The 19193-nt window shown below is 35.5% G+C and overlaps 1 non-coding gene across 1 annotated transcript; it reads left to right on the top strand.

The window, feature by feature from the left end:
* Window positions 1-1866: 1866 nt before the first annotated feature.
* Trnad-auc (transfer RNA aspartic acid (anticodon AUC)) lies at window positions 1867-1939 on the top strand. Its single transcript has one exon. It is a non-coding gene; the product is annotated as a tRNA-Asp (tRNA).
* The last annotated feature ends 17254 nt before the right edge of the window (window positions 1940-19193 follow it).

The following is a 19193-nucleotide window of genomic DNA, read 5'->3' as shown; positions in this document are numbered from 1 at the left end:
ACCACATTCCAGTCCATATGGCTGAGAAAAAGATTCCGACCATCTGACGACATTAACCTGATTGTGGTACCAGAATTTAAAAATCCCACTAATGTCAGCTGAAAGGTCTAAGAAACAGGCATAAACAGCTGTTCGGCGGTCTGTGTAGTACCTAACGGTCTGTTTCAATGCCAAAATAGCGGTTTCGGTCGACTGGCCTGGTTTGAACCCAAACTGATAGTCGGGAATTTTTAAACACCTGTCTAGTTGGAAATTGAGAAGACCGTCTAGCACCTTCGCCACTATGGTGGCAAGCGAAATGGGCCTATAGTTACACTTATCGCTCACATCACCTGTTTTGTTTTTTACGATAGGAACCACCACAGTTTTCATCATTTCAGACGGCAAGTAAGTGTGTCCTATACAAAACGAGTAAAACATCGCCAGCACTCGACTCACATGCGGATCGGCATGATGCAGATGCTCAACACTGAGACCGTCGTGGCCAGGCGACTTCCCTCTAGAAATAGAATTTAAAGGCATTTTTACATCCTTTGCTGTAAACTGAGCGGTCGTCTCCCGTCCACAGGTCCCAGAGACGGCCATACAAGTCGTCTGCGACGGCCCTAAAGGTAACTTGACTGTAAAATGTTCCCTAAATACCTCAGCTATAGACCCACTTTCGCTCGCCCCATCGACACTCACAGGCAGACCGGGCTTACCATTCAATCTATTGGTAGATTTCCAAAAACTACGGAAATCGCACTTAGAATGATGTTCCGCAATGATATTCATTTTTATTTGCTCCACGTGTTTCTGACACCATTTTAAGCGCGATCTGAAATCTTTTGACTTTCTAGCATATCGTCGTAAATATGCCCCGAATTCCTTTATAAAAGTCTCTAAAAAGGGATATATTTTTTTCCAAAAAAAAACTAATAGGTAGATGACTAAATTAAAATTGTCTTTTACTATGCTGTTATAGATAAAAAAAATATTTCCTGAAAACTGTGATTAAATAAGCGCTATGTTCCGTTCACTGCACGCTATCACTCCATCGATCTCACCAATTAAAGGCGTTATTCTGAATACCAATTTTTACATGAAATTAAATCAAAAACGAATTAGTCAATTACGCTCGCTCGTAAGAGCTCCAGGCATGTGTGTAAGTGCGACACAATATTCCAATCGAATTTGTATTATATTGGTATTGAAATTTTGTTTCTAAGTAAGACCCACGGTACTGTTTTTCACGCTTGACTACGTTCTTCGGAGTGACACGTTTTATGGATCACCTCTTTTGCTATAAGTTAACATGTCTTATCTTATTTAAGAGGTAGTGATAGTGATAGCGCCAGTGCAATCAATCATGAGCTTATTTATGGCACGTCGCGTTTTTGTCATACATTTTGCTGCGTAAATATCTTTAAGACTATATACAGTAAGTACAATACAATACAATACGATACGATATGATACGATACGATACGTTACGATACTATACAATACGATACAATACAATACAAATACTCTTTATTGCACGCCTCAACAAAAAAACAGAAAAGCAAGCAGGGATAAACAACAGGCGGTTTTCTGCGAACGAAGCTATTAAGCTTTGAATACATTTAAAAGTGAAAAAAATACTGTCTTGGGTGAGACTTGAACTCACGGCCTCTCAGAATAGCGTCGTTCTAAGCTTAATAGCGTCGTTCGCAGACGTTACTGCTTGTTAAAAATTAATTTAGTATGGGTAGCATATCGTTACTGGTGAATTTCTAATATGGCTTGGAAATCCGGTAACCGTCTAAGAAGTGTATCGTTCTTACGGTAGATGTCGCTAGGGTCCCCTAGACCCATATGGTGGAAAATTTGCTTCCTATGGATGAGGTCTTGGTGGCTCAGATGGCAGAGCGCTGGAGTATCGATCCAGAGGCCGTGAGTTCAAGTCTCACCCAAGACAGTAATTTTTCCACTTTTAAATGTACACAATCATGTCAGGTAGGGCGTAAATGCTTTAGGTTCTTAATCGCTCGACAGAGTATAGTTTTTGTATCTCATATTTAGATTAAAAGGAGAATTAGGCTTTTTCTACTTTCACTTACAATTTTATGGTTGATAAAATTGGTGGAAAGCCTGTGAACTGAGGTCCTAAAATTGAGGCGTGGTCTTTGATATTAGACACTACTTAATTTAAAAACCGTAAATATTTTCTCAACTTGCTTTGTTTCTTTATTAAAATCTTGTTAACTAGTAATAAAGATACTTACGTTAAATAAATTCATTAGTTTTCCTTAATTTTTATTAAATACTAACAGGATATCGACCTCAAGCATAAAATATACGATCGCTGAAAAGCAAAAATGTTACAGCTATAAAACACTTTGCCAATGAAAAAGAGGCTAAACCGCCGTGGAAAGTCATATATCATTATACTGTTCATAAAATATGTGTTACATTAACGTAGCGTATGAAAAAAGACATATATTCAATGCAAACTCAGCAAATGTTAAGCCATTTACGAAAAGGAAAAAGAAATGAACGAAAATTGCTGATAGCGATTAACAAATCACCTTGCCATGATTTATTTAGTATAATGTTTGTTTATATTCGCTTTTAGAAGCAAATATTATGAGCTCGATACGAGTACACGTGGTTAACGTCATGACGTATTAAATGTTCTGGGATCTTTTACTAATTTTGCGTGCTGAGTGACAGACCATGCGGGTAAACTATGGCAATATGCGAGCTAAAATTAATTGGAATAACTCAAAGCTTGTAAATTGTTACTATTGGCGTGTAAATTACTAACTCTTATAATGGGGGTAACATGACAAGGTGATAATAACGAAATCGTATCATACCAGTATTGTAGCTACACCGCTGCAACTTGACTGGACAACTCCATTGCGCGTGTGGCCGCATCTTCAAGACAGTGGGTTTTTGCGAGCTACGTTAGGGCATTTTATAATCCAGATAAATATTGTTTGATGTAGTCGACAATTCTGGATACGGCAAGGAAGATTGAGGTGAGATGAGGTGATCTTAGCTCTAAAGGATTTTGTATCAGGAGCTACTTTACCGTTGATGTTCGTGGCCGCATCACTGTCGCAATTAGAATTTCACCGTGTACCGACGTGATTAGCTTTATCTATTCGAAGATTCGAACTCAGTTCTTAGTTTATCCTTATGAAGCTTCTTACATTCGTTAAAAAGGCCTGATTATTTATCTCATTCATTTAACCATGAAGTAGCCTGAATATAATATTATAAGAAAGTAAAAAGATACATACTCTAACTTATTACCTAGGCTGTTTTTCTGAATTTCCTGCTACCGTAAGAGAATTGGGTTCAGAGCAAAACTACCGCTTAATATACTATATTTTTTTAAGTATTTGTATACAAAACGAATGATTATTATTACAATCCATCCATTATTCCATCCATCGTGTAGTAATTTTCAACATAAAATTTAACCAAACTCATAAACTTACTGTATACCCAGCTTCATAAATATGCAATATGTTTAAAGTGCCTTAATAAAAGCATGGCGTTATTTATCTGTACCAAACCCCAAATTTTATGGGTTCCCCGCTATCTGAATTGATAATGGTTACTTTATCACTGTCCACGGATTCCTAATAAGAGCGGTCTGTCAACGCCTTAACGTAATTTACTTTACTAGCGATGTTTTGTAAATTCTAATTACCTCTTTATCAAAGTTATGAATTTTTTTTATACTACATAGTTCAGTAACAAATAAACTAGTCTTTGATACAGATAAAGATAGTTTATTATTCAAGTAGGCATATTAGAATGCGCTTCAGAACGTCAAATAAAGCTAAATTGGCTCTAACTTTACACCTCGGCCTCGAGAAGATTTAAATCCCCCCTATATGGGAGGAAACTATCCCAATATGGACCGGCAAGAAACTCGGTGGGACACATCTTTTCAAAACATTACATCTTATAATTAAAATGTGATAATGGGGCTTAATCTTTTTGGTAGATCAGGAAAACGAATTTGTGGATGTTTGAGAAGTGATACACAATTACACAGTTACCAAATTACTGTCCATCTCGTTCGCACTGATGTATTGAGAATGCGATCGAGGTCACACAGCCGCTAACGTAAATGTCATATGCCAACTTGTCCCAGCCGTACATGTGTCGTTCTCTCGATATTCATTAGAAATATATTTTAGATTTAAATTTTTAAATTTAAAATATGACTAGTCTCAAAAATAGCCATTAAGAATATTTATCTAATTATTATGTCAGTTTTATACCTGAATTAATTTATTACGGTAATCTATTTAGACATATTTCTGTGGACTTACCCTTTCGTCCGTTACTGAAACCACAGCATGGACTAATTACATTACAGGTATTTCCTATTTTCTCATTAATTAAGGGTAATCAGAGGCTCATCATGTTTGGGGTTGCGTAGTCGTACGCCCGCGGCTCGTAGCGGGAATACAGAATTTATTAGAGAAGTTACATGTTAGCTTGTAAGGGGCCATCCACCTATTACGTAACATAATTATTTTTATGATTTTGTGGACTTCTCATTACAGACTCTAAATTCAAACCTTGTTAAGAAAAAACTCGTTTCGCGAGCATAATATAAAATAAGCGATTATATCATGGATGTTTGGCAATGATAACGTCCTGAATTAACAATCTAATTCATCAAATTTCTATAAGAAAGTACCTTACTGTTTGTTATTTTGTTTTTATTCCATATTAATTTAAATTGTATTTTTTTATATAATGCATGTTAGTTATAAGATGTAATGTTTTGAAAAGATGTAGCCCGCCGAGTTTCTTGCCGGTCCCATATTGGGATATCCTCCTACAATTTTGTACAATTAGGGATTTATATCTTCTCGGGTCAGAGGTGTAGGGTTAAAGGCTGCGTAGCTTTATTCGACGTTCATAAGCGCATTGTAATATGCCTACTTGGAAAATATCTAAATGGAAAAAATCTATATCTTCATGTATTATTGAAAATTAAAATATATGATATAAAAAGTGTATTATTATGTAGATACCTGTTACTTAAGTAGATGTTAATTTAAATAGGCCCCTGTATAATCAGAGTTAATCACTGAACATTATATCTCGTTTGTGTGTCTCTGAATGTGTATTACTTTTTATTCATTTTAATATTTTAGTTATCGTCTTCTTTTACTAAAGTATTTTTATAAAGATGTTTCTTTTATTATTCATAAGTTATTGCTGTATTTCTTTTATCTCACTATATATTTTATAATTTACCTTTACCACTTTTCATGTACCTATTATGAAGCAAAATAAAATTCTGAATGTGATTCTGATTCAGATTAATTATATTAACATGAAACAAAGAGTCAAAAGCTTCAAATTATATACAAATTCCTTTCTATTTAGGAACAAAAATATGACGTCTCCCAACTTTTTAACCGGAGAGGGTTTCTTGTCATACTTAAAGGATTCCTAAATGTGTGACGTAATTTGTGGATGAGCCGTAAGCTCTAAGGAAGTATCAGAACTACTGAACATGGAAAGTCATAGGTTATATAACTCAACGTCATATAATTGCGCCTATTTTGCGTGGTGGGTTGACGGCACTACTCTTGCCAACCAAACTCTACCAAGAAGCCTAGCAGACCCTTGATGTTGACTTCTGGGAGAGACTCCGGCGAACCGACGTACAACAGTACCCGGTTGTCTGCCACCCCCGGGCATTCGAGAACGACGTAGGCGGCTGTCTCGACAGGGTCTTGGTAGGGTTAACAGCTTGACAAACCGGGTTTAATTGTCGAGAGGGTTTGCTCCGCTTACCTCCACGTGCCTAGATTAGACCAGTACTGTTGGTGTTTTACCTTGGTGTTATGTCGCAGCATGTTCCAGAGCCAGGTATAAGGCACAGGTAGAATTGGCTCAAGTCTTGTTATCTTCAGTGGAGCATGCAAGGTTTATGCAACGCACAGGAACACGCAAAATAGGCGCCAGTTGTTGAGTTGCGGAAACCTGCCCGTACTATAATTTAATGCAATAGAATACTACTAAATACTGCAATAGAAAACTAAAGTTTTTGATAACCAAATGTCGCTAATAATGAGATTAATGAATTCCATATTTAATTTGCGGGGTAATATTTTTTGTCTTTAACTGTCTGTATTTCCACGTAAGTCTTACACAAAAAGAATTCAATCGTAAAAAGGGTCCTCATTGTGACGATTGTAAATTTGACGTTAATGCTTAAACAAAGACATTGTTATTTCATTAATAAGCCTTGTTGAGTTTAAGACTGAATAGCGAAATATCAGAAATTTATAAGCTCGAATCTTAAGTCGTCAACTTGGAGATAAGACTTTAGCTTTTCTATGATGAGGATTAGGGAGTCAGATTATTGAAGCTTTTGACTTTATTGGCTCTCAAACAATGAGAATTGTGAAATCAAGAATGTTTTAATGCGATTTGAATTTCATCTTTATTTAAGTGTCTCTTTTACAGAAAGTGCTAATAGGCGTAACGTATAAATTAGGGTCAATGTGGGAAGACCGCCTATAAATTAACCTAATAGAAGGATGAACGAGTGGACAAGCAAGAAATATTATTAAAAAATACTTCTGGGCAACTGCCGTCGCCGTCGCCGCGGATCTCTGCCGATATACTTATCGACGTAACTTAATAATATGACCGATTGACCTATTTAAAAATGTAAATACATGAATATTTAATATAATGTTAGAGGACTCCTTAATTGAAAAAATCTTTTTAATTTAAGATTATTAGATCATTTTTAATGTGATTTCTATATTTAAAAAAAAACCAGTTTTTTTATAAGGCCGCCGTCCGCTCTTTCGTCGCTTTTAATTTTTGTATTTGTACACAACACACAAGACATCCACTCCACATCACACACACATCCACTTACAGAAAGTTAGTAGAGCAGAAGAAGTGAACCTCTTCGATTCTGCCTATGTCTGAGCGACGTAAGTACGTGGGTATATGGTGAGTATATGGGTAGTAATTCAATTTTGACATGTAAATTGACTTTACGAATAAATCAGTATGAATATGAGTATGTGTAAAATTACGAGAGTTCTTACCCTTCTTCTATTTCTTTGTACCGTACCTGACACCTGACACAAGGCCAAATACATTTCAGGAAAATTTGGAAAAACCAACAAAAGTTAACAACCTGGGCACATGTTAAGTAAATAAAAATATATATGGTTGACTGGTAGAGAATGCCTTTTGGCATTAAGTTCGCCATTTGTACATTTTTCTTTATGTGCGCAATAAAGTTTAAATAAATAAATAAAAAATGTATCCTGCCTGGGTGCCGAGTTGCAATTAGCTTATAGATTCTGTTAACATTGCGATGTGTACAGAAATGACTCGAACGAGTTAGTAAACAACAAAATATGTTTGACTAACAAGCGTTGTGTGCTCGGTCGAGTGTTTGCCTGCACTATCTTTCGCTGTTGCCCGTGGTTGACTGGTAGATAATGCAATCTGGTATTGAGTCCGCCATTTGTACTATCGTTTATTATGCAATAATGTGTAAATAAGTCTTTCTTGATTCAATAATCCGTAGGTACCGCTGACCGGAAAATGTTATGTTGTTTCGATTTTTTTTTAACTTATATTTGCATCAGTATAAATTTCCGTTGATGAGACTTTTCATGTGTAATTCTGTGTGTGTCATATCTATGAATAAATAATACTTGATATTTAATTTTTAATTTAATTTATGTCGTAGTTGCTATTATTTTCGAATATTTTTTTTATGATGGGCTGCGAGACCATTTGTGAAGTAAAATCCATTATAATTGGCAATTGTCAACGCCAAAAACCAAACATTACAATGCAAAAATAACTCAATACCGATGTATAATTTACTGCATAGTACAGCGAATTATTTACGTGTCACTGCAAAATAAATAAATTCACTGTAAACAGATTCAAGTTAATCCGATTAGGGGACTCCAGATTCCTGAGTTTCACTCTGGAATGGAAGTTACAAAGCGCGACTTAATTTCACTTGGCACGGAAAAATATTGCCTTGTGACACTAATTCGACCCTTCTTGCAGTGATGAATTTTAGTCGCAAATAGCACGTTATTCTAATACAGATGGACAAGATGCTTTGTCTTTTTAGATAGAACTACATTTTTGCGTGGAAAATTAGGTAGCGAGTTTTGTTCGGTACGAGTAGGTACTAGGGATGTTGACTATGTTCAAACTTGTCTGAACATAGTCAACATCATGTCATGTGTTGTCATGTGAATATGTATGTGGAAAGTATGTTTATTATGTTTTTAATTCAGTTGTTTGCAATACTTAAAATTAAATTCTGGTAGAGAATGCCTTTAGACACTAAGTCCGCTATTTGTACTTTTTATTGTATTTTGTGCAATAAAGTATAAAATAAATGAATAAATAAAATAAATTATTTTCCTCCAATCTCTATACATTTATGGATGTTTTGCTAAAAAAGTTGTAATTGGATATATCGGTCCGAAGTTGGTTCTAGTTAATAAAAAAAATCTCACTAGATCTATCTTGGATCTATACAGAATGAAGATAATTTCATACCATTTACGTATGATATAAAACACCAGAACGTTAATAGATAATCGTAGACAGAAATTATTTTAAGACACAAATTCTATTTTATAAATCGTACCTATAGAACTACAAAGAGTACATAACTTGACCGTGACGTCATTTACTAGTGTTTCATGTAAACTCCATAGTGGCAAATCGTTTTGCAACTTATTTAGATATAGCGAGCTACAAAAGTGCATAGACACATTGTTAATGTCATGCAATTTTGCGGCTCGGTGCTCACGGGTATGTTTTAGTTTTCAGGCAAAATAATCGAATGTAAACTGTCGTGAGCATACTAATATTTAATTATATTTACGGTTTAAACTCACGTGTTTTAGTCACTCACGTGACATGTTTAGGAGAGGCTAGGTCTCCTTTCTCAAGCACGAACAGTGCGAGCAGCGTCCACGTCATCCGTGCGCCGCGAAATCACGTGAGTTTAAGCCGTAAAATTAGTTTAATTTGCAAAATACTTTTTATATTTCACTTGAAAAATTGAAGATAATATTATATTAATTTTGGTTAATATTATTCATTTTGAGGAAAAAGGCTCTCTTTTATCAATTAAATACCTGACACATACATGCAATAGTTGGTATAAACTATAAATAAGCAGTATTACTTAATTCTGCATACCCCTGGTCGGCCCAGAACCGTTCTGTGGAATCACAAAACGGGATGCATATTCACTGCTCAGCAATTTAGAAAAAATAAGGGCAAACGATTGGTGGAAGTTCGTAAAAGGACAAGAACTCTCGAAAGCTCTAATCAAAGGGTTCAACAGCAAAACTGCTAGGGAGCTTCTAGGGCTCAAAAGACACAAAGCCTGCGCGGTGACCAGAATTTTGACTGGACACTATAAATTGAACAATGTGTTTCAAATCGGAAAGAAACAAGACGCGACATGCAGGTTCTGCCATGAGTCAGAGGAGACTGCAATGCACATTCTCTGCTCCTGTGGACCACTAATGTCAAAAAGAAGTACCCACCTAGGGCGGCACGTATTGCAACCCTATGAGGTACAGAACATTACGGCCCAAAGAATCTGGAATTTCCTGGATTCAACGGGCATCAGTAATGAACTTTAAAGGGCTGTCACAATAGACCAATGCCTGGTCGACGTGGCATTCAAAGGCCCACAAACTACAATAATAAAAAAAAAAAAAATTCTGCATCATTTTTGACTGTAAACCTATGACCGGAAGTTAGATCATTAATAATAATAGAGTTCATTTAAAGGTCAACGAATAACTTGAGGGCCTATCGCGAAAATAGAAAATCGAAATAATATCGATATCTGCATCTCTATTACTCTTACATGTTCTAGCAATAGAGCGGAAATAATATAGAAGCTAAATTTTGATTTTCGACTCTGAAACAAAAATATAACTGAACTGACTCTGAACTTTCGCTGGAGAGAATTCACTGATAAAAGATTTACTGCTCAATAAACAAGTTAAGTACCTACCTAACCGAAATTTAGTGCTTCAGAGCTAAACTGTGTCTCGCTCAAATAATGGCCTGAAAAATTGATTTTAAGTTTATTAAACAATTTTTATTACACACAATAAACAAATAAAATAACAGGCATAACACAACAATATCTATACCTATAAATTTTGCAGTTATTAAAAAGGAATGCTAAATTAAATTCAAATATATGTAGGTAGGCATATGCATATACCAAATAAAATAAAAATATAAATATGAGTGTTTTATTTAGAGAAGTAGGCACAGGCATACAGACTGTTTCATGTGACGTGAGCAGGACCAATCCTACACTCTCAGTAAATGTTAAGAGGGAAGTAAACGTGATAGTCCATACAAAAAGAGAAATCGTTTTTCCACTTCAAAATATGTTCCATTCTCCATGATATTTTAGTATATTATTGACGCAATGAAAAACTAGGTTAATAGGTTTTCCTTTTTTACAAAATTTGCAATACATTAAAAAAAAATAAGCGAAACCTATAAACCTAGAATGCTGAAGCGATCGACAACAAAATGAAAGTGATTTGTTAAAATTTAGTTAATGGGAAACGTTTTCTCCCAAACCGGAATTTTATAGAAAAAGTACCGTTGTTTCGCTAGAATCGCAAAAATATTCCCTCTTAATGCATTGTTCGCCATCGTATAAACCGTACCGTCGCCGAAGTAAAACAACTAAACCTTTTTTCCTATTTTATAACTTTTCGTTAAGTAAGGGTTTACTTGTTTACAATCATGGTCACCCTACAACGCCCAATTAATAAAGATAAAACGTCATGACACATTACCGTAAAGTTATGACAGCACTTGGATTATCAAAAAAATAGTTTATTTTCTATCTATAGTACCTTATCAAGTTATCATTTACCCAATGCGTAGGTTTGATCATAACCTGTTCACGTCGCACACATGGTTTTCGGGGGCCCTTGCGGATACACTTCGACCCATAGGGATCCACGTTTCACCCATAAAACGTTCCTAATAAACAGGAGACATTACCTGACCTGAGGGACGCAACGGTCAGGGCTGTCAACATAGCTGCTTTTTGGGCACCCACTGTGGGAACCTCGACACAAAAGAAGAAGAAGAATAAACAAGAAATAAAACCGTTATGACAGCACTTTGATTATGAAAGAAATAAACTGTTTTCTGGTACGAAACATTAGCTAGTTAAGTTATCATTTACCGAATGCGAAGGGCCTGACCTGCTCACGTCTCCTGAATCACCCGTAAAACGTTTTTAATATTAAAGAGATATTATCTGACCTGAGGGGCGCAACGGTCAGGGCTGTCAGCATTTGCCGCTTTTTGGGCATCCACTGTGGGAACCTCGCCACGAAAGAAGAAGTATAAACAAGAAATTAAGCCTATCAAATAAACGTTTTCAGGTGCACAGGATATTTCTATACGCTTTATATATATATAATCAAATTTCTATAAAGAAAAGTAGCTACTGTATGTAATTGCATATTTTGTATAGTAATCTAAATTGTATTTTTTCTTATTTAATGCATGTCTTATTAAGTAGCTGTCTAGATACATAATTTTAGAAAACACAATTTCACAATTAGCAAGTTATAATATTTAGTAATTATAACGCGTTATAATATCTGGAAATATAGATATACAGATATGAAGTTGTCTCGTACAATTTGGTACCATAATAATGCATTGATTTTTATTTGCATGTTAGTTATAAGATGTAATGTTTTGAAAAGATGTGTCCCGCCGAGTTTCTTGCCGGTCCATATTGGGATACCCTCCTCCAATTGAGGGGGATTTAAATTTTCTCGGGTCAGAGGCCGGTGTAGCTTTATTTGACGTTCAAAGGCGCATTGTAATATGCCTACTTGAATAATAAAATATCTTTATCTTTTTATTTCCTTTTCTTAAATTTCTTTAGAGTCAGGCCATGGTAACCCTACAAAGACCTTACAAGTGACTTGGTATATGCATACCTACATATACATATTTGAGTATTATTTAGTATTCCTTTTTAGTTTCAACTATTTTAATTAGTTAAAGATACTTAGTTGCCAATAAAACAAATGGTTTTAACTTCAAACGCATATGTTAACATGACGAGAGTCCACAAATTGTCGGTGCAAACTTGCAAAGTCGATGTAAATTTAATGGCTTAAATTAACTCTATTTTAATGTCTCAATAACCCCCAATGTCGGAACAAAAGGAATTACTTTTTTATTTCTAGTAAGCAACAAATTGTTGCACTGAAACGTAGTTTCAATACTTTACGACGTAGACGGCCCGGCGACTGCAGCTTTATTTAATTCCACTTCTATCAGAATTATATCGCCAAATTTACCAAAAGACTTTTATCATAAATACACAATAAACAAAGTATTTTACCCTTAGCAAGATTTTTATGCGGCCTTAAACGTTTTACTTAATTGCACTAATGGCAGTACGAAATGCATTGTGTGTTAGTTTACGCAGTCGCTAGCCAAATTTTTATGTCAGTATCAAACTCATGGTAAGGATATTGGTATCTGAGCGGTTAGGCGTGAGGTTTCTATAACCCATAGGTCATGGGTTCGTAGTATTCAAACCATGGTTCGTACGTAAGAACCTACCAATGATATATTCGAAAACCGGAGGACAACACGGCCAGGATTGCGTTCACATGGAGACCGCACGGGGGCAGGCGATGGGGTCGGCCGGCGCACACGTGGCAGCGCACCGTCGACGCCGAACTGCGGGCAGCCGGACTGAGTTGGAGGGACGCGGAGCGCGAGGCACAGAACAGGAGCGGGTGACGACCTGGCGACGTCTCACGAAGGCCCTCTGTACCAATGGGGTACCATAGGACGACAACAACAACAAAAATGTCAGTATAGTTTTTATAACAGGAATTTAATGATTTCACTCACCTGTATCCAATGTAGATACCATAATGCCGCGCTACGATACAATCCGACCGGACCGGTACAGACTGATACGTTCGTTTCGTCCGTGCAATTTTATTTAAACTTAGTGTTAAGTATGTTCGTCATGTTTATTTTATGTTTCTTTCCTTTTTTCTGTTACCTTCCGTGATTATTTCGCACTCGATGGTCTCATCGGAAGATCAGCGCTGGAAGTCGCCAGCAACATGCTGAGATGAGGCCATTTCGTGACACTTTACTCTCACTATGTTCTCTTTTATATCTGTCTATTACTGTTATGTTATGAATAAAACGAATTCTATTCTATTCTATAAGCACTATATTTGCGAAGAAATTTAATGGTTTACCTATATATGTGTTTGTGTGTGCTTATGTGTTGTTAATGTCTATATGTCTCCAACTTGCATTGTGATAACGTATGGGGATATTTATACTTACAAATTGATGATTGGCTAGATTACATAAATGTGGCTATAAAAAATTTACAGACACCGAAACTCGCTCCTGGACTATGGATTATCTTTGCAGTGAATCCATCTGCATTGCAGAGCGCGTCTTCATATACGATTCAGTACTCTGTATACCTGCTTTGCTACCAGATAAGTTAAACAAGCACTTAAAAATGCTATCTTCAAAGAAACTTTATCTTTTGTTCTTTTGTTTTTAATTGAAAGCAACTAAATTAAGACGATAATCCCTATTTTCTATCCAGGATATTAACATTATGGAAAACATTTATCTTGTTTGACCTTTAGTTTCACTATTTTCGATTTTTTGATTATTATAAGAGGTAGAAGCGAAAACAAATTCCATACAAAATTTTAATAGTTCCTTACTGTTATAATAATAAAAAAAAAAAAAACGAAATATATTAAACGCCCCTACGGCACCATAATCATCACATTGTATACAAAACTGTAATGTTAATATCCTCAGAGAAAAATGTGGATTACGTTTGTATGGAGAAATGGTCGTCTGCTTTACACATTCCGATATGAAAACTATTTCATCGTTGGTTAGACAAGTAACAGGTGATTTTTGTATTCTAATACGGGATATTTACAGCCAGGTAACCTTGTACTATACATTTTTCATGAAAATAGAACATATTTTCAGTATATTGGTACATCTCAAACCAACTGGCACGGCTCCAAAGCGAAGTAATAGGAGGTTCTTTCGGAGAAATTTTGATGTGTCATTTGAAATTAGAATGCTGCAGAAATATACGTAGAATGCCGATGTCGAAATATAATATGACTTTTAGAATGAGATTTCTGTTTTCGAAATCAGCTTTTATATTTATTGTTTTGAATGTATATTGCTTAATTTCATATGTCAAGAAATAAATTTAATTTTATATGTCATATAAAATAATTATATAGACGCAAATACAAAATAAACGACAGTAAAACAAGTAAACCCTAAGAGTATTAAGTTGTTAGTTTGCTGTAGTATCCTTATCACTAGATCCGGGCGTCTCACAACTGTTCATTGGTGTAATAAGTATATAGTTAACTCAGTGTCATAGTAATTCAATAATTCTTTTTCGAAGGAATTTCTCGCATGGAAAATAACTATGTACTAAAAAGTCGGTGAACAACAACAGTCTTTGTGTCTGAATTCAAAAGTTCTACTTTTTGTGATAAATATTATGAAAGTTAACAAAACTGACTCAAGAATATCTGTGTTTATTAAAGTAGAATCGAATAAGCATTTATTCAATTCAAAATCGTATTACGTTAAATAAACAGAGCACGGTAACGACGCCATAAACGCAGCCATTTTTTGCTAATAGATTCCTTGATTCCATTAAAGATATGCCGATTTCTAATGAAGTTATTTATTTTTATCGTTATCAGCGGGCTAAGCACGGTCGCATTTTTATCGCCTGTCACCATGCCTGTCACGTTCTAACAGTTATGTAAGTGCGAAAGTGACAGGCACAGTGACAAATGATAAAAATGCAACCATGCTGCCACCGCAGGAGGCCTGTTCTGATTTAACGATATATTATTTATTTAAACTATTGCACAGCAAAAATTTCATACCACACACGAAAGATTTCTGATTTCCATACAAAAAAAACGATGACGTCATAACTCCTTAATTTTTTGTTTTTTTTTGGTGCTACGGGTCAAATTGATTTAAATGGACTAAAGACCAATCGTACTGATTTTCATACCTTTAACACCATTTGCAGCATATTACTGATTTCCGGGGTGAACCGCCAGGACTACGACCAGTTAATCCTCGCCCTCGGGCCAAACAGAGATCAACCAGTAATAGGTGCGGGAAATAATTACAATGTACGAGAAATTCAATAGGTATTAAATATAAATATTTGTGTACCATAAACAATATACTACATCATAAATACATATTGTTATAATATACTTGCTTGACTACACATACATATATTAATATACATATACATACATATACAATATATTTTAAACCTGCCTTCAGATCGTATTATGAGTCTTAGTCAAGAGACTTTGCTTTGTCCAAAGCTTTGGTCTATGCTTGCCGTATCTCAAGGGATGGGAGGGGGGAAGGGAAGGGAATTCCAAAGACGAATCACGTGTTATATGTTAAGTTTTTTATCTTGTTTTTATAAGACCTTAACTATCGCGCGCGCTAATTAGTATGCGTGAAAGGCATTGGGAGACGTGTCTTAATTCGCGTACTATTAGTAAGCGTGAGATGCGCAAGTAGTGTCAAAGTAGTATCAAGTCAGAATCGGTGTCCACACTTAATAATCTCGCACCTTACTTTTTTTATGTCGCTTAGATACTGAAATTGATAGAACAGGTCGCAAATGGGATCACCTTAGTTCATCCGTCCGTATATGTCCGTGTCTAGATTCATATTGAATTTGTACAAGGATCTTATCGGCTTGAACATGTTAAAAATGTCTGTCCTCTTTGAGCTTGTAAATTAATCCTTGATAATGTAAATTTATTACGGAATACTAAATGGACATAACTAAACTGCCCAAGATTTTAATCTTAGACTCTGATTTACATCGAAAAACGATTTTCTGATCAAATCATGGTTGAACGCACATTTAGGTTAGGGAATTTAACTTTTGATTGAATCTATTTTAACGACCCAATATACTATCATTTTATAAAATAAGCCAATTTTAGACGCATAGTACATTAGCCATTATCACAACAGGCCCTCACAAAATATAAGCAACAAAAATGTAGCGTTAAAACGTCCCCGCAACTTAATTAAGACGTCGTGTCCCTGTCACTCACTGTCTTCGCCATTTTTACATTGCTTTCTCATCTTCATATCTCAATACATAAACTCAGCGAAAGAAGAACCTTAAATGAAGTCAACAAATGTTCAAATTTGTATAACAATATATTCTGGGTTAGGAAGTTAGGGGCAGCGTCTAGTCTGCGCCAGATGACACGCTTCCAAAATCGATATAGGAAGATATTTCGGGCGAGCACTTGGCCTGGCCGTGAATACCTTTAACAATCGGGACAATATATGTTATGTACTGCATCATTGGACGTGGAAGATTATTATTACTGACTAGCTTCTGTCCGTGATTTTATCTGCGTAGAATTGAACTTTTCTATAGTAAATTCCAGTTATCTTTCAACCCCATAAAGGGATGATTACCGTGATATAAACCTATCCTATGTATTTTTCACGAACCTACATTATCTTCATAACAAACTTCATCCAAATAGATTCACAATTTAAACACGACGAGATACTCGTAACACAGACAAAGAGACAGAGTTACTTTCCCATTAATTAATAGAGATAGTGACGATGATAAGTTTTTCTCAATTCTATCAGAACTTAATGTTTGGTTGTAACTTGTAAGAGAGTATCGGCTTTTTAGAAAGAAACAATCAAAGAAGAAGGAAAATAAGGTTTCTGAGGATGTTTTATCACAATACCGATAAAGCGTAGGGAGTTACGCAAAAAAAACTATTGTCAACTTCCGCTATAAGCCAAAACGTGTCTGCAGTATAGCCCTATTGGAGCTTTATAGTGACACGCCTTTTTAGACATTGTATTAAATTGAGAAGTTGGGACTATAAAATCTGAAAGAAAGCTTACTTTTAACCTTGACTAATCATCGTCCATCAATATCCATTGTTTTCAGCACTTTTTTTTTGTTTTCGTAGCGACCTAAAAACTCAGTTTTATTTTCTGGTACCTAAAAGTGTACGAAATAGGAACATTGCCGTTTATCAAGTGATTTTGCAGGCGACGCAAGTATTACGAGTACATAATACAAATAAGGAAACAAGAACGTCAGTGAATCCGAAACATTTCATACGCGTCTCATCGTTGATCCCGAATTATGTTCTCATTATTCTTTGTGAAATAGCTTTCGTTATCATCTACATGCTTGACCCCAAAACCCCATGCGTGTTATAAAGGAGGTTGAGTAGAGAACCCATTAGATACCACAGATCTAGAATGTACAAGATAGCTTGTCAACGATAAAATATGCGAAGAAAATTGGAATAACTTCTAGTGTCATCATTAGAAGTATTGAATACAAAATTAATGTGTGACTGCGTAAATTACTTACTTTTGTGACCTTATATTCCAAGATATATATAACCACCCACCGTATCTCCTGAACAAAGAGAATTTGAAATAGAGATGGATTGTCAAAGAAAACTTTGTAACCACAGTAAATTTACTGCCCTCTTCTTGCCAAAGGTATGGTGGTATCGTTTCGTTTCGGCGCCACAACCCTTGGCCAATGCCAAGATGGCGCCACTTTTTGATTTTTAACAAATTTAACACATATCAGTGAAATAATAAGGATCAAAGTCAAATGGCGTTCTAAAAGTTTTAATCATGTGTCGAAAGATGGCAGTAAATTTACTGTGGCTACAAAGTTTTCGTTGAAAACCACCTCTATTTCAAATTCTCTTTGCTCCTGAATGAAAACCTTTCGTCCGCTAATCGTACGCTTTGGTACATTCAAGTCAGGCCGCTATTCCTGTGTATATTCTGTGTGAACAAAAACGGTCCAATTTCAAATTTGTTGCCTGGCTCTTTCACACTCATGAAATGTTGATACTTGATGGCATACTTCAATTATATTTCAGCGTAAGCATCATTCTAGTTCTGTGCTAGATACTCACATATTGACATATATCAACGCACAAAGGACAAGCGATATATATTTCTTTTGTCAGCGCTATTCTTAACGCTACAGTTGTGACGTCGCGTCAGTAAGTGCGATGTTCCGTATAAAAAGAAAATAATAATACATTGTGCGCTCAATTATTTAATAAGGAAAAATAAAAGTAGCATTTTTTTTGTAAAACATATAAAAGTTATTTCATTTGGTCCTATACTAGCTAACTACCTTTAGAATATATGGCCGTATCAACAATACACACGGTTTAGACTGAATGATTCATTTATTTTACCAACAGATATAAAAAAATAAGCATAAATAATATATATATATACTTAATAGGATATTAGCTCAATGAGGGTGCAAGCTGTTAGGATCGGCAACGCGCAAGTAACACCTCTGGAGTTGCAGGCGTTCATAGGCTACGGAGACTGCTTACCATCAGGCGGACCGTATGCTAGTTTGCCACCGCCATAGTATAAAAAAATGGGTTAGATAAGTCAATAAAAGTGACTCTGTCATCATAGCGTTAAATAATCCCGGGTTCGTTAAGTATAAATAAGATGCCGCTCCGAGCCCGGGTTTCGTTTAGTCAATAAATAAACATTTTAGGTATAATCCGACACCGATCGATCTATTTACAAACTTAACTGAGGTTGCTGTTCATGAGCTTTAGGTTCTAAATAACGATATACATCAGCTGAAACGTGATAAGTTGAATGTAATTTGGGTGTAATAGTTTGGGATGCGATAGGAACTTGGAGAAAAGTTTTTTGGCCATTCATTTGTAAATCGTATATAGTTGAACAGACCAGGTATAAAATTTGACTTAGTTCTTATCCTGGAAAATATCTCCTACGTTGATGAAGTGTAGGTTAAGTTAGAATGGGAATAAAATTGCGCAGATAAAGAGATGGCATTTTAACGATTTCTACGCGGATTATGTTGCGGGCTCCTCGTCGTGGCTTTCCGTTGTAGAATTTTAAGATTTAAGTTATTCTGTTATTTCTATTCAGGTTTTTATTTTTTAACTTCTAGGTTTCATACAAAAACTGGTTAAGCGACTTATTTGGAAATCCGAAAT

This window comes from Cydia pomonella, chromosome 14, assembly GCF_033807575.1.
Source record: "Cydia pomonella isolate Wapato2018A chromosome 14, ilCydPomo1, whole genome shotgun sequence".
NCBI classification, from domain to species: Eukaryota; Metazoa; Arthropoda; class Insecta; order Lepidoptera; family Tortricidae; genus Cydia; species Cydia pomonella.
This window is presented reverse-complemented; position numbering and strand designations above follow the sequence as displayed.